We start from the raw sequence: 15,738 nt of genomic DNA on the forward strand, positions 1-15,738 counted from the left end.
AATAAACAGTGTAGACAAGAAGAAAATAGAAGCTCTTGTGGTGCCACACAAGAATGCTGAACATTAGATGGGCAGACCAGGTAACTAATGTAGAACTACTGAGCCAAAATGTGGAGAAAAGAAATTTACGGCTCATCTTGACTAAACAAAGGGGAATCAAAAAATTTTCAAGGATTTTATTTGTGAGACTCCAACTGGAGGTTACACAGTCACGAGCTTCTCCAGCACTGCTAGCAAACAACCAATCAACTATGGGCAATAATAAAATTGTCTGAATGAAACGTATGTAGATAGGGCTGCTGGGTAAATATGAAGTATAAAAAAAAGTGAGGTGGTGGTTCTACTTGTTTTGAGTATGAACATTTGGGAATTTGGTTTTGACTGGTGTGTGACAAGTAGTAGTTTACAACAAAAAGGCACTACAGAATATACACAGCTGGACTACTTCAGAAAAATGTAACAGAATCTGTAGAGAACAAAGTTGGTGGGAAAGGGGAGGGGGCAAAGAAAAAACCGTAATATGTTGTGGTGCGACGGAAACAGTCAAAAAATTGATATTACTGTAGGAAGGAAAGATTATATAAGTTTCCAACTACCCCCATGCCCAGTTGCATCAAGGGTCAGAATCTACACTAAACTGCACAACCTCTATGATGGCTGTATAAGTCAGTTCAAAAGTCGGATGGTGGCAACAGTGTACCACCTCCAACAAGACCATGCCTAGTAAAGCCTATGTAGTTCAAAATACTGTACAGATTGACGACTACTTTACTTTTAACAACCCACATGACTTTCACCATTTTTTTTTATGAGAGTGAATGTAAACCTGCACTTGTGTGCAATGTATTCCAAACAACCTTGTCAACATGTGTGCCAAACATCCTCCATTTGTGGGGATGGGATGTGAGTTCTGTTTAGATAGCTCAGTTGGCAGAGGACATGCCCGTAAAAGGCAAAGGTCCCGAGTTCAAATCTCAGTCCAAAACACAGTTTTAATCTACAAGGAAGTTTCGTATCAGCACACACTTTGCTATAGAGTGAAAACTTCATTCTAGAAATAGTTTACTTACTTGTTTTCCAACTGTCGCATTTTCATTTATCTGTCCCTTATACTATTTATTTGAATCATGTACACTTGTACCTCACTTTTCATGTATTTGTTCACATATGATTTAGATTGTAAGCCTTATGAACACTTACACAGTTATTTCTATAAAAATCTGATGTGTTCTATATCCCAATTTATTTCAGACTGACACCATCACAGCAGAAAGTAAGAATGTGATATTGAAATTATTGTTGTTGTGGTCTTCAGTCCAGAGACTGGTTTGATGCAGCTCTCCACGCCACTCTATCCTGTGCAAGCTTTTTCATCTCCCAGTACCTACTGCAACCTACATCATTCTGAATCTGTTTAGTGTATTCATGTCTTGGTCTCCCTCTACGATTTTTACCCTCCACACTGCCCTCCAATACTAAAATGGTGATTCCTTGATGCCTCAGAAGATGTCCTCCCAACCAATCCCTTCTTCTAGTCCAGTTGTGCCACAAATTTTTTCTCCTCAATTCTATTCAGTACCTTCTCGTTAGTTATGTGATCTACCCCTCTACTCCTCAGCATTCTTCTGCAGCACCACATTTCGAAAACACCTATTCTCTTCTTGTCTAAACTATTTATAGTCCATGTTTCAATTGCATACAAACATAAATACTTTCAGAAACATCTTCCTGACACTTAAATCTATACTCGATGTTCACAAATTTCTCTTCTTCAGAAACGTTTTCCTTGCCATTGCTAGTCTACGTTTTATATCCTCTCTACTTCGACCATCATCAGTTATTCTGCTCTCCAAATAGCAAAACCCCTTTACTACTTTAAGTGTCTCATTTCCTAATCTAATTCCCTCAGCATCACCCGACTTAATTCGATTACATTCCATTATCCTCGTTTTGTTTTCCTTGATGTTCATCTTATATCTTCCTTTCAAGACACTGTCCATTCCATTCAGCTGCTTTTCCAAGTCCTTTGCTGTCTCTGACAGAATTACAATGTCATCGGCAAACCTCAAAGTTTTTCCTCTGCCACCTAAAGAATTTGAAAGAGAGTATTCCAGGCAACATTGTAAAAATCTTTCTCTAAATCTACAAATGCTAGAAATGTAGGTTTGCCTTTCCTTAACCTATCTTCTAAGATAAGTTGTAGGGTCAGTATTGCCTTACGTGTTCCAACATTTCTACGGAATCCAAACTGATCTTCCACCAGGTCGGCTTCTACCAGTTTTTCCACTCGTCTGTAAAGAATCTGCATTAGTATTTTGCAGCCGTGACATATTCAACTGATACTTCGGGTAATTTTCACATCTGTCAACACCTGCTTTTTTTGGGATTCAAATTATTATATTCTTCTTGAAGTCTGGGGGTATTTCGCCTGTCTCATACATCTTGCTCACCAGATGGTAGAGTTTTGTCAGGGTTGGCTCTCCCAAGGCTATCAGTAGTTCTAATGGAATGTTGTCTACTCCCGGGGCCTTGTTTTGACTTAGGTCTTTCAGTGCTCTGTCAAACTCTTCACACAGTATCATATCTCCCATTTCATCTTCATCTACATCCTCTTTCATTTCCATAATGTTGTCCTCAAGTACATCACTCTTGTATAGACCCTCTATATACTCCCACTTTTCTGCTTTCCCTTATTTGCTTAGAACTGGCTTTCCATATGAGCTCTTGATATTCATACAAGTGGTTTTCTTTTATCCAAAGGTCTCTCTAATTTTCCTGTGAGCAGTATCTATTCTGCACCTAGTGATATATACCTCTACATCCTTACATTTGTCCTCTAGCCATGCCTGCTTAACCATTTTGCACTTCCTGTTGATCTCATTTTTGAGACGTTTGTATTCCTTTTTGCCTGCTTCATTCACTGCAGTCATATATTTTCTCCTTTCATCAATTAAATTCAATATCTCTCCTGTTACCCGATGATTTCTACTAGCCCTAGTCTTTTAACGCGCTTGATCCTCTGCTGCCTTCAGTAGTTCGTCTCTCAAAACTACCCATTCTTCTTCTACTGTATTTCTTTCCCGTTCTCGTCAGTCGTTCCCTAATGCTCTCTCTGAAACTATCTACAACCTCTCGTTCTTTTAGTTAATCCAGGTCCAATCTCCTTAAATACCTTCATTTTTGCACATTGTAAAGTTTTAATCTACAGTTCATAACCAACAGATCATAGTCAGAGTCCACATCTGTCCCTGGAAATGTCTTACAATTCAAAACCTGGTTCCTAAATCTCGGTCTTACCATTATATAATATATATGATACCTTCCACTGTCTCCAGGCCTCTTCCATGTATACAACCTTCTTTCATGATTCTTGAACCAAGTGTTAGCTATGATTAAGTTATCTTCTGTCAAAATTCTACCAGGCAGCTTCGTCTTTCATTCCTTACCCCAATCCCTATTCCCCTGCTTACTTTTTCTATTCTTCCTTTTCTTACTATCGAATTCCAGTTCCCCATAACTATTAAATTTTTGTCTCCCTTCACTATCTGTATATTGAGCAAGCAGTAAAGGAAACAAAAGAAATATTCGGAGTAGGTATTAAAATCCATGGAGAAGAAATATTAAATTTGAAATTATTAAAACTGTAAAACTGTTTAGTTGTGTTTCTCCTTCGATCACCAATGGTAATTATTTTTTTTAAAAATTGAAATGTTTACTATCTTGACTGATCTTTCCTTTTGGGAAGGTCATTCAATTAGAAAGAGCAACAGGTTGTAAGGCAAATTTCTGGGAATTCAGTTCAAGAAATATACCACTAGGTGTTTGGGGAAAAGGGAAGCAAAAAGAATGATCAGCTGTGGAAACAAATGCAATGAGCCAACATCATGATCAAAAATCCAATATTCAACAATCACAGCAATTTCTCACAGCAACAGGGATGCTGGGTGGTGGTAGGCTGGATGATGAGACTATTTTTCAATTCGCTATTTGAAATGCATGCGGACTTGTGAAATAAGGAGAAGCATACATCAAATTCTCAAAATCAAAAGGTTACAAAGTTCTATCCATATTCAAGAATTTTACTGAAGGTATTCTTTTGCACTAAATAAAAGGAAGTAATTAAGACACAATAAGAGATAGATGTAATTGGATAGATATAAAAAATGGTTACTCACCAAGCGGTGGCAGAAAACACACATAAAATAAGGTTATAATTAGGCAAGCTTTTGGAGCCATTGGCTCCTTCTTCAGGCAGAAGGCTTGATCAGGGAGGGAGGGGTAAAGGAAAAGGACTGGAGAGGTCTAAGAAAATGGGTAGATTCTGAGAAAGTTACCACGAATTGCAGATCAGGGGAGACTTACCGGAAGGAACGAGAAGGAAAGACTGATTGTTGGGACTACATTGAATAATGTCTAAAAATGTGAGAACTAATAGAAGGAAGACAGGGTAATATGCAATACAGAGATACTTCTAAAGAATCATGTACAAGTAAATAATAGTGAAAAGCTACATGTATCATATCTGACAGAGAGGGAGGGGGACAGCAAAAAATAGACAGAAAAGAAAATGAAAGATGTAGAAAACTAAACCAAGAGTGAAGAAAGGAGTAGTTACTATGTAGAATGGCTGAGACAGAAGAAATTAACACAAATTAAGGCAATGTGGGTGGTGAGAACCAAGGACATGTGGTAGTGCCAATTCCCACCTGTGAAATACCAAGAAACTGGCGTCTGGGGGAAGAATCCAGATGGCATCTGTTGTGAAACAGGTGCCGAGGTCATGATTGTCATGTTGCAGAGCGTGCGAGCACGCTCTGCAACAGGATATTGTATGCCTGGACCTGTACTCTGGGTGACTTTTCCAGAATGTACTATCCCTTTTCCTAGACCTGTCCAGTCCTTTTTCTTCACCCCTCTTCTTTCCCATATAAGTCTTCTGCCAGAAGAAGGAGCCACTGGCTCTGAAAGCTTGCCTAATTATAACCTCCTTTTACCTGTGTGTTCTGCTGGTGCTGATGAGTAGATTTTTTTATCTATCCAATTAGACAATAACAGATAGAGATACAGAGACATCTGTAAAGTATATCAACAATAAATTATGATTAGTGCTAAGCAACCCACACAGATAATTAAGGGAATTATTTTCAGGTGACATTATATACGCTGATGAGCCAAAACATTATGACCAACTGCTTAAATACCATGTTGATCTCAATTTGAAACACAACATAGTAGTAATTCTGTATGGCATGAATTCAACAGTCCTTGGTAGGTTCACAGAGGTAAGTGGCATCAGATGTCTACACACACATTGAGTGTACCCACTGATCTCTATTTCTGTTACTAATAAGACATTTCTAATTGTTTGCAATTGCATAATATCAGTCTTTTTAAGTTTGAGGGTTGAGTTTTTAGCCATTCAAAAATTCTCTTAGCTTCTATTGCTAAACAGAAACATATTGGGCCTTTATCAGTATACTTTTGTCATCAGCAAATCTCACAGTTTTCTTAAGAATTGTCTGGTGATTCAAGCAAACAATTTTTGCAGATCGAGCCCAGGAGTGGCCTAATCAATAAAGCACACAGGGTTCAATGTTTCCCCTAAAAATGACTTGACAAATTCACAAAACATGCTGATGAAGCCAGGAACCGAGTTTGTGAGGGTTTTTTTTTTTTTTTCCTGAGAAGCCTTTACAGTTCCAATAAATTCTTCTGGAAATTATCTGTGCAAGCAACTTCTTTAACAGAAACAATCAGATGTAGAACATGCCACACTTGTTGTAATAGTAGGAGAGACTGACAGCCCCATACTTTTAGAGTGGTTACTGAAGCTTTGCAGTAACATGTTTAGCAGAACACTTCATCCAGGGTTTGTGTTGCATCCCTCAAAGATTGGCACAAACTTTATACTTGTGTGAGGAGAATTGCAAGTGCTGCACCTGGTGTCACCCTCCACTGAGTAGTTGAGGTTTATTCCTAAGTGCTTCTGACGCTGTCAATAATCATTACATGATATTCTTTATCTAGATATCTCCTCGGAAAACCTAAATAACTGAGCCCTGAACTCTACTTAAAAATAATAACTGCAGAAGCATCGGAGACTGGAATGCATTTTGAAGCTGGTGAGCTGGGCAATGTAATAACTATAGTAATAGTGAAATCACCTTTTGGGACATACACACTTTCATTAATACATTAGAGTATCTGCTAGATATTATGTTTATTGAAAATCCATTATAATTGCCTTTGGGGACTTTAATATTAACATTGTGAATGATTACACATCAAATAAGCTATTTCTTAGTGTATTGCACAGCTTCAACACGTTACCTCTTATAAACAGAGGTAGAAATTATTGATACACATTCAGGGCTATCTGACGATAACACACATGCTTTACTGTTCAAACTATACCTGTATGCCAAAAGGGATGTAGGTCTACTTCTTGCTTATACATGAAATTTCTCTGCAGAAGGCTGTGCTAGTTTTGTAGATAATCTTTGAAATGAATCCTGGTTAGAAGTGCTTTCACAATCAGATACAAACAATGCTTACAATGTTTTCTCTTTAGCATTCATAATTTTCAAATGTGTTTTCTGAAGAAACTGATCCGAGTCCATTCATGTTGGAACACAAAATCTAGTACCTGGACGACACCTGACATTAATACTTCCTGTATAACTGTAAAAAGGCTCACCTCTTAAATGAAAAGCTTCACTTTATTTTTTATTTTTATTTACACATCAAGTTCTGTAGTACCAAATTGAGGAGCAAATCTCCAAGGTCATGGAGCATGTCAGTACATGGAATTACAACATAAAAGTAATTACAGATAAAAATAAACGTTTATGAACCTGAAAAAAAGTCAGTCCACAAGCTTAAGTAAAGGCAATCAACAGTACAACAAGAATCAGTTTAATTTTTCAAGGAACTCCTTGACAGAATAGAAGAAGTGACCTATGAGGAAACTCTTCAGTTTCGATTTGAAAGCCCGTGGATTACTGCTAAGATTTTTGAATTAGAGTGGTAGCTTATTGAAAACTGATGCAGCAGTATACTGCACACAATTCTGCACAAGAGTTAAGGAAGTCCGATCCAAATGCAGATTTGATTTCTGCCAAGTATTAACTGAGTGAAAGCTGCTTATTCTCTGGTAATAAGCTAATATTGCTAACAAAAAATGACAGTAAGGAATATATATATATTGAGAGGCCATTATCAAAATACCCAGACTCGTGAACAGGCATCGACAAGAGGTTCGTGAACTTACACCACTTATTGCCTGAACTGCCCATTTCTGAGCCAAAAATATTCTTTTAAAATGGGAAGAGTTACCCCAATAGTAAAAATGGCAGATCAATAGTTTATAGAATACGTAAAGTCATATACAGAACTATACTGAAAGGTAATACAGGAAATTGTCAAAAAGTAAAACAGGGAAGAGATATGAAGAGTAGGAAATTACGCTTGGCAAAAAAGATCTGCCAAATTACATAGACGATTACTTTATTAATGCTTTCCAATCACTAAGCTTAAATTTCACATATATCAAGATAAATTTAAAAATCTTACACTGGCTTACAACATGAAGTTAGTTACAAAAAGCCTCAAACACAGAATGTCAGCAGATGTAGGTGAAATACTAGTGATACTTATAATCCATACTGCTTCACATCACACACATTAAAAATGTTGAATATAGTGCCTTTATTCAAGAGTAGCTATAGGCTAAAGCTGAATATTAACAACCCATATCAACATTCTCAACATTCAATTACTTGAAGAGATTAATGATGTAACAAAGTACAAATGGCCATGAGCTACTGAGCAGTAATCAACATGGCTTTCAAACAGGAAGAAGTACAGAAACAGTAACACTGGATTACACAGATGAAATAACTGGAAACCTAAATAGCAACAATAGTATTGTAGAAGCTAATTTAGACATTTCTAAAACTTCTGATAGTGTCAGTCATGAAATTATTTGGGATAAATTGAAACTAATGGGGATAAATGGGGTATTAAACAATCGGTTTCAATCGTATTTGCAAAACAGATCACTGATTGTAGACTCACATCAGCTCATTTTAATCATAAAATCAGATTAGTATCTGATGCAAAGTAAGTCAAAATACGTGTACCACAGACTCCTTTCTGTTTCTTATTTATACATTGTGATTTTAAAAAATGTTTACAAACTGATACGGTACATCAGATACCACAAAGACCAGTAATCATATACGAACTGGAGGTCGCACACGCCAATAGAGGCCACTACGGTCACGTGTGGACTGACATGTTGCAGACTGTTTAATTGGGCTGTACATACTCCCGAACTGACTGGATGGTTGCACATTATTGTATTCCTGCATGAGAGCTGCTGGACATGCTGAATGACGTTCCAATGCCTATTTGCTGCAATTTCAGCATGTTGGAGCTCCTGCAAATTTCAGCAGACAAGTGAGGACACATCTGCAGGCAACCTTCCCCAGCTACTGGAATAGTCACAGTGGGCCTTTAGTAGGGCCACCGCGATGATCCAATATGTCCCCAGTCAAATTTTTCCAGTGGGGATATCTGAATGACCTTGTGTTTGCAACACCTGTTACATCATCAGAGGATATAGTGTGCAGGATCATTGTGGCAGCAGTATATCTTCAAGATAGATCAAGTATCTTTGAGAGGATGTACCATTCAATGCAGCACTGATGTCAAGTATGTCTTTAAGCATCTGGACAATACACTGAGTGGGAGTCCATGTGTAGCATTTTTTGAATCAGTCTGTAGAGACACTAAATGACATCTAGAGTTCAGAAATCATACCTAAGATCATGTTGTTTCAGGATGTACTAGTTTAATAGCGAGTGATGTTAAGGAATCTCTCTCACCAACAACATATCAAGTCCTAAAGTCCTTACATTGGTAGCTCCCTGCCAATAGGCTGACATTTAAGTGAATAAAGCAAACTACATTAAATTTGTAGAAAGAATCAAAACCACGATCTCCAACTGGTGCTGGACAAAAAAGATATAGAGAGGATACAACACATGAAACTTTTTGGAATGTATGCTGATCAAGATAAGTTGGCAAGACCATGTAACAAAACTCTCCCAGACATTAAATTTTGTATTGTCTGCTCGGAGAACCATTTCTTAAGTATACTTATCAGGAGCTGCTACAATGTCTTATCTTTAGTTATTTCCAGTGCCTTGTAGCTTATGAAATAGTTTTTTGGCATAAAACTAATGCACAATTAATGTAATTTTTACACTACAGAAAAGGGCTATTCAAATCTTTTAGCACAGTTCTACATGGGCTCTCTGTAAGCCATTATTAAAAATTCATGTGTGGTTTACCCTCCCTTTACATAAACCAATGTGTGTTAATGACAAGCTAATCTTGGAGACCTGCAAACTGACAGCAATTATCAAGGTTATAACACACACTTGTGGGTCCCTCCATACAGAGCAAGAAAAAACTCATACTCAAACATATGAGCCACTTTGGTGTCATTCTTTACAATGTATTGCTAACATACATAACGAGGTTGGAGAATAGAATGGCTTTTATAGCAGAATTAAAATAATTTCTTGTTGTGAAGTGTTTCTAGAGAGTAAACAAATATTTATTTATTTATTCATCCATAGACTATTTAGTACAATAGATTGGACATGTCAGAAACATAAGAGAACCAATATATACATATAAAACACATAATAGGATAGGATAAGTTGAGGCTAGAGCAGGAAGTCAGTCAAGGGCTAATCAAAGGAACCATTTAACTTTAGTGACAAGAGGACGTAATGGAAAATGCAAGTCAGGATGGTCGGGCAGGAAATAAACCCCAGTCGTCTTGAACGCAAGACCAGTACATTACGACCACAGTAGCTACATCGCTTGGAACTTGATTGGAAGGGGAAGAGCAAAATACAAGGTGCATCCAGAAAGTAAGTTCTGATCACGTCCAGAGATGGCACGAGTTGTCAGATGGGAATGTGCATACACAAGAGAAGAGAGCAGGTATGGAGGAATAATGCACTTCAGTTTCAGTTTCAGTTTTGTGATAACAATGGTTACTACACACTGCTAGGATAAAATGGCTGCTCTGAAGTTGTCTCCTGCCAACAGTGAGGTACATGCAGTTATATTATTTTTGCATGCTCAGAAGCAATCTACAGCAGAGATACATAGCCAATTCGCCACATGTGTGGACTCGACATTATGAGCACCAGTAAGGTCAAATGATGGTGCGGAAATTTGCTGAAGGATGAATCAACATTCACGACAAAGTCCGTAGCGGCTGACCATCCCTGGTGACACCAGAACTGATAGTACCCATGCGGCATGCAATTTTGCAGAACTGGTATTTCACAATTTCAGAACACTCTTCTCAATCCACTCCCACATGTCTCACTCATCGGTGCACGAAACTGTCTCCTGGTGGCTTGATTTTCGTAAACTGTGTGCAAGCTGGGTGCCAAGGCAACTGACAAAAGAACACAAAATCAAATGTCTGGCTGCTGCATTGACATTCCTACAGCAGTATCCAGAGAAAAGTTATGAATTTCTCATTGGGGATGAAACACAGGTGTCACATGCCACACCAGACGTAAAACAACAATCCGTGCACTGGTGGCATAATAGCTCACCCGTTAAGACCAAAGTCAAACAGACAAAGAAAGTCCTTTGTCAAAAAAATCCATGTGCACTGCCTTCTGGGATCGACATGGTGTCCTCCTCCGTAAATTTTTACTCCAAGGAGAGACCTTAAATGCTGATCGGTATTGTCAGACATTGCAAAATCTGAGGATGGGGATCCAGAACAAAACACATGGGATTTGACTACAATCAATACACTTGTGCATGACAATGCAAGATCGCATACAGTTAACATCACACGAAATGTACTGAATCAGTTTAGATGGGTGATCTTCGACCATTCACCCTACAGCCCTGACCTAGCTCCAAGTGACTTTCATCTCTTTCATGTCATAAAGTGTTTTCTGACAGGAAAAAGTTATGACAATGCTGGGCTCCACACTGAAGTGACTTCGTGGCTTCAGACTTTGGTGTCAGACTTCTACGACATGAGTATACAACTGGTGGTGCACCATTGTGGTAAGTGCAACAGTGATGGTGAGAGTAGTCAATGAATCTATGTAGTTGTTCCAATAAATGTCTTACCTAATGATTTATTTGTTTTCTTTGTTGGTGATCAAAATTTACTTTCTGGATGCACCTCATACATCATTTACATTGTGACTGCACCTGTGCCTGCAAGGAAATCAATGAATAAGAAATTTTGAAAATAAAAACACAACTAAAGAAATGAGAACACATGAACAAATTACATAACACTGCAGAAAAGTACAAAATGCACATTAAATTAATAAATGATGTAGGTAAATCATGAAACTTTTTATTTAAAACACTGCTCAAATAATAAAACACACAAACAGATTATGTTGTTGTTGTGGTCTTCAGTCCAGAATCTGGTTTGATGCAGCTCTCCATGCTACCCTATCCTGTGCACACTTCTTCATCTCCAAGTACCTACTGCAAGCTACATCCTTCTGAATCTGCTTACTGTATTCACCTCTTGGTCTCCCTCTACGATTTTGCCCCTCCACATTGCCCTCCAATACTAAATTGGTGATCCCTTGATGCCTCAGAACTTGGCCTACCAACTGATACCTTCTTCTAATCAAGATGTGCCACAAATTCCTCTTCTCCCCAATTCTTTGCAGTACCTCCTCATTAGTTACCTGATCTATCCATCTAATCTTCGGCATCTTTCTGTAGCACCACATTTCGAAAGTATCTATTCTCTTCTTCCTGCTTAAAGGTGTAATGTACATAAACACAAAAACCTGCCAACACTATCATAATCACAATGAGGCTAGCACCAGATCCCTTCCCAACAGAGATGTATTACACTGCATCTGAAACAAAAAAGCAACAGAAGAAACAATCTTTGCAAAGAAAAGACACAGTACAGATGGTACATCCATTAACACAATCAAAAGAACCCAACAATGAATGAGGCCCTATTAACCCTATAAGCTAAAATATTCATTTACATTGTAGAAACACTTCTACATCCATACTCTGCAAACCACCATGAGGTATGTATCATGGCATTTCTCAACAAGTATGTTGCCCATGATTATAAAGAACGGCACTAACATGGCACAGATACTTTTCAGGATAGGTCATTCTAATTTGTTCTATATGGAGGGACTCATAGTTATGAGTATTATAACTGTGATAACAAGAGTTGGTTAGCAGCTTACCATATCTAGCTCTTGTCATCAACACAATATTTGTATATGTACAAGAAGGGTACAGTAAGCAAACACAACTTTTTAAATAGGGGCTTGCAGTGAGCCCTAGCCAAGCTCTGTGACAAGATACAAATACCCCTTGTTATCAGATGTACCATTTACGCTGTGTTTATCTTTGCACAAGAATGTTTCTGCTGTTGGTTTCCTGCTTTATCTGTTCCAGATCCATTGCAATATACCTCTTCAGAGAAGGGATTGGTTGCAAGGTTAGTTGTGATGGATATAGTGTTGCCAGGTATTCAAATGTTACACTTTTCAGCAGTGTTACAAGAGAAGGGATTGGTTGCAAGGTTCGTTGTGAGGGATATAGGGTTGTCAGGTATCAAAATGTTACACTTTTCAGCAGTGTTACATAAAATGTTCATCTGTTTTCAATGTTTCAAAAGTGCATCCTATCAAAATTTCATGTTTTAGTAATATTATTGATTTCATATGGTTTGCTTTCCAACCTTGTACTGAGCCAAGTGGCTAAGCCAGTGTTAACCCATCAGTCTCCCAATCAGAAGGAACAGGGTTCATACACTCTCCCGCCATCCTGACTTAGGTTTTCTTATGCTGCTAAGGTAAATCTAAGAATAGTTGATACAACCAAGATAACTTCCTACCCTATCCTTACCTGATCCTACCCTACATTGTATGTATTTCATACATGTTTATATTATTTCTAACATATCCAATACTGAAAACTTCCTGGAAGATTAAAACTGTGTGCCTGACCGAGACTCGAACTCGGGACCTTTGCCTTTCGCGGGCAAGTGCTCTACCATCTGAGCTACAGTAGCACGACTCACGCCCGGTCCCACAGCTTCACTTCTGCCAGTATCTCGTCTCCTACCTTCCAAACTTTACAGAAGCTCTCCTGCGAACCTTGCAGAACTAGCACTTCTAAAAAGAAAGGGCACTGCGGAGACATGGCTTAGCCACAGCCTGGGCTCTGCAGCGGAGTGTGCACTGATATATCAGCGCACACTCCGCTGCAGAGTGAAAATCTCATTCTGGAAACATCCCCCAGGCTGTGGCTAAGCCATGTCTCCGCAGTATCCTTTCTTTCATGAGTGCTAGTACTGCAAGGTTCGCAGGAGAGCTTCTGTAAAGTTTGGAAGGTAGGAGACGAAATACTGGCAGAAGTAAAGCTGTGGGACAGGGTGAGAGTCGTGCTTCGGTAGCTCAGATGGTAGAGCACTTGCCTGCGAAAGGCAAAGGTCCCGAGTTCGAGTCTCGGTCAGGCACACAGTTTTAATCTGCCAGGAAGTTTCATATCAGCACACACTCTGCTGCAGATTGAAAATCTCATTCATATCCAATACTGTTGTGCTGAATGGTCTAAGGTAGTTATCACTAAACTAGGGCTTGTGCGCAAGATGTAGTTCACGATGTCAATTCGTCTGGCCACACTGGCAGTACATGAGGTGATGTGATAAAATTTAAGTTTAAATAGTATTTTTAGAAACTAGATCTTTATGTGTGTGGAGACCTCCAAGTTCCTACGTGCCTTACACTTCTTATGTTCGATTTTAAATTATTGTACCTAGATTTTCTTGTTTGTTGTAACATCTGCTTATTTTTCACCCTCCCAAGACTTTAACTATGTTTATAATTCAATGTATTTTTCATTTTTAGGAATGAATCCGTCACTGGTGTGAGTTACAAAATAGTGCACAAAATAACAGAATGGGAAAAACCATTTGCTGATGGCAACCTTATCAAAGAGCATGTGGTGGAAACACCAGAGATATGTGTTCTCAGAAAGCCTTACAGCAAGTTCAGCTGTGCACAGAACAGAATAACTGGAGAGAAAATAATGCTACAGCTACACGAGAACACTAGGAACTTCTTGTGGTATTCTCTTGCGCTAGTCTACTGATCACTCGAGTATTTCACAACAAGTCGTGTTCATTTGTGGTATCGATTTAGACTTTCAGATAACAGATGAGTTTGTATCTGTCTGAAGCATGCATGAAACTGGGCAAGAAATTTTCATGGAGGCACAAAAATTTTGCTTCAACAGAATGACCTTTGAGGTGTTAAAGCTGTTGGAGTAAAAAATGTGGGTGGTGTGAGGAAGGGTCTGGTGGGGTAGCTGAGGACTCATTTGGAAGATTTGTAAATTCCACTTGCTCTGTTCAAACACTGCATCATGCATCAGAACACGCTCTGTGGGAAAGACTTAGATATGTCTTGTGTACTGAAATCAGTTTTTCTGGTGTGTACTTTGTTTGTAAATATGCGTTTCATCACTGTCACCTCCAGGCTTTTATTGAAGAAATTAATTCTGAATTCTGCAATTTATCACCCAGCAGTGAGGTAGTTCAGCTGCGGTAAACTCTTGTTTCATTTTACAAGCCGCACCCCCCCCCCCCCCAAAAAAAAACATAGATATTGTTCTCACTAAAAAAAGACGGGGCTGATCCACAGCTCTTATATCCTACCTGGCTGTCGAAGTTGCAATTTTTGGCTGACATCACATGCCACATGAATAAAATGAAATGAACTTGGAAACTTTCGATAGGGATAATTTCATCTGTAACCTTTACAGCATCATTAAAGGATTGTTTGAAGGAGAAAACTTTCTCATTTTCAATGTTTCAAATAATTCTGAGGATGTCAACCTTGATTTTTCCAAAAAATTACTCGTGGCTTGAAGAAGTGGAGAGAAGTTCAGATCTTAACAGAAGTGTGTGACATTCTTCTGTTCAAGAATCTGTCTGATTGTAATCTTAAATGTTTGGCAGTTAAACTACAGTTGGTGCTCACTGATTTGCAAACAAATGGCTTGTTGAAAGAAAACTTTTTAAATTCAACTGTTTCTTACTAGATGTTGAGTTTGCCAAACTGAAGAATTTGATACTGGTCACTGGTAAGGCAACAGAATTTGGAACAACTTATGTCTGTGAACAAACATTTTCAAAAATGAAGTATATGAAGTCAGAACATTGACCGAGATCAACTGATGAAAGCAATTCCTTTATTAAATATTAGATGCAGCAATATCAAAACAATCATTGATGAAATATTGAAAGCCACCCTTCAGTGTCACTTATCTCACTAACGTTTTTTACTGTTTAGTTTTATAGATTTACATGTTTGCACACTAGGTCTGATGTGACTATCTTTTTGCTAATGTTGCCTTCTATTACAACTTTTTAATAAATCAATATGTTGACTGTCCCTGTTTTTTGTGCATTGTGCGCCATTCAGCCATGAATAATACAGAGCTCTTAACTTAGTTTTTCCATCTTTTTCCCCCCAGGGCTTTCATTCTGGTTTGCAAGCATTGTACAGAATGATGATGCAAACCACACTCCTCATTTTGTCAGTTACCAGGGCCACTGTGAAAAACTTTTGTGACCTCTGGCCCAAGGACATACAAATAGTTTGAATTCACTCCCAGGGT

At 38.4% G+C, this 15,738-nt stretch overlaps 1 protein-coding gene across 3 annotated transcripts in view; it reads right to left on the minus strand.

The window, feature by feature from the left end:
- The window catches only part of LOC126354214 (zinc finger CCHC-type and RNA-binding motif-containing protein 1-like), a 93,622-nt gene that overhangs the window by 71,020 nt on the left and 6,864 nt on the right, over positions 1–15,738 (minus strand). Inside the window, exon 1 of one of the 3 annotated variants that reach the window (XM_050003703.1) lies at positions 11,185–11,274. The exons of the other annotated variants lie outside the window; for them this stretch is intronic. The gene's annotated coding sequence lies outside the window, so the exon portion shown is untranslated. Of the gene's footprint in view, positions 1–11,184; positions 11,275–15,738 lie in introns of those variants that run through there. 3 annotated transcript variants of the gene reach the window in all.

Source organism: Schistocerca gregaria, chromosome 1, assembly GCF_023897955.1.
Source record: "Schistocerca gregaria isolate iqSchGreg1 chromosome 1, iqSchGreg1.2, whole genome shotgun sequence".
Taxonomy (NCBI): Eukaryota; Metazoa; Arthropoda; class Insecta; order Orthoptera; family Acrididae; genus Schistocerca; species Schistocerca gregaria.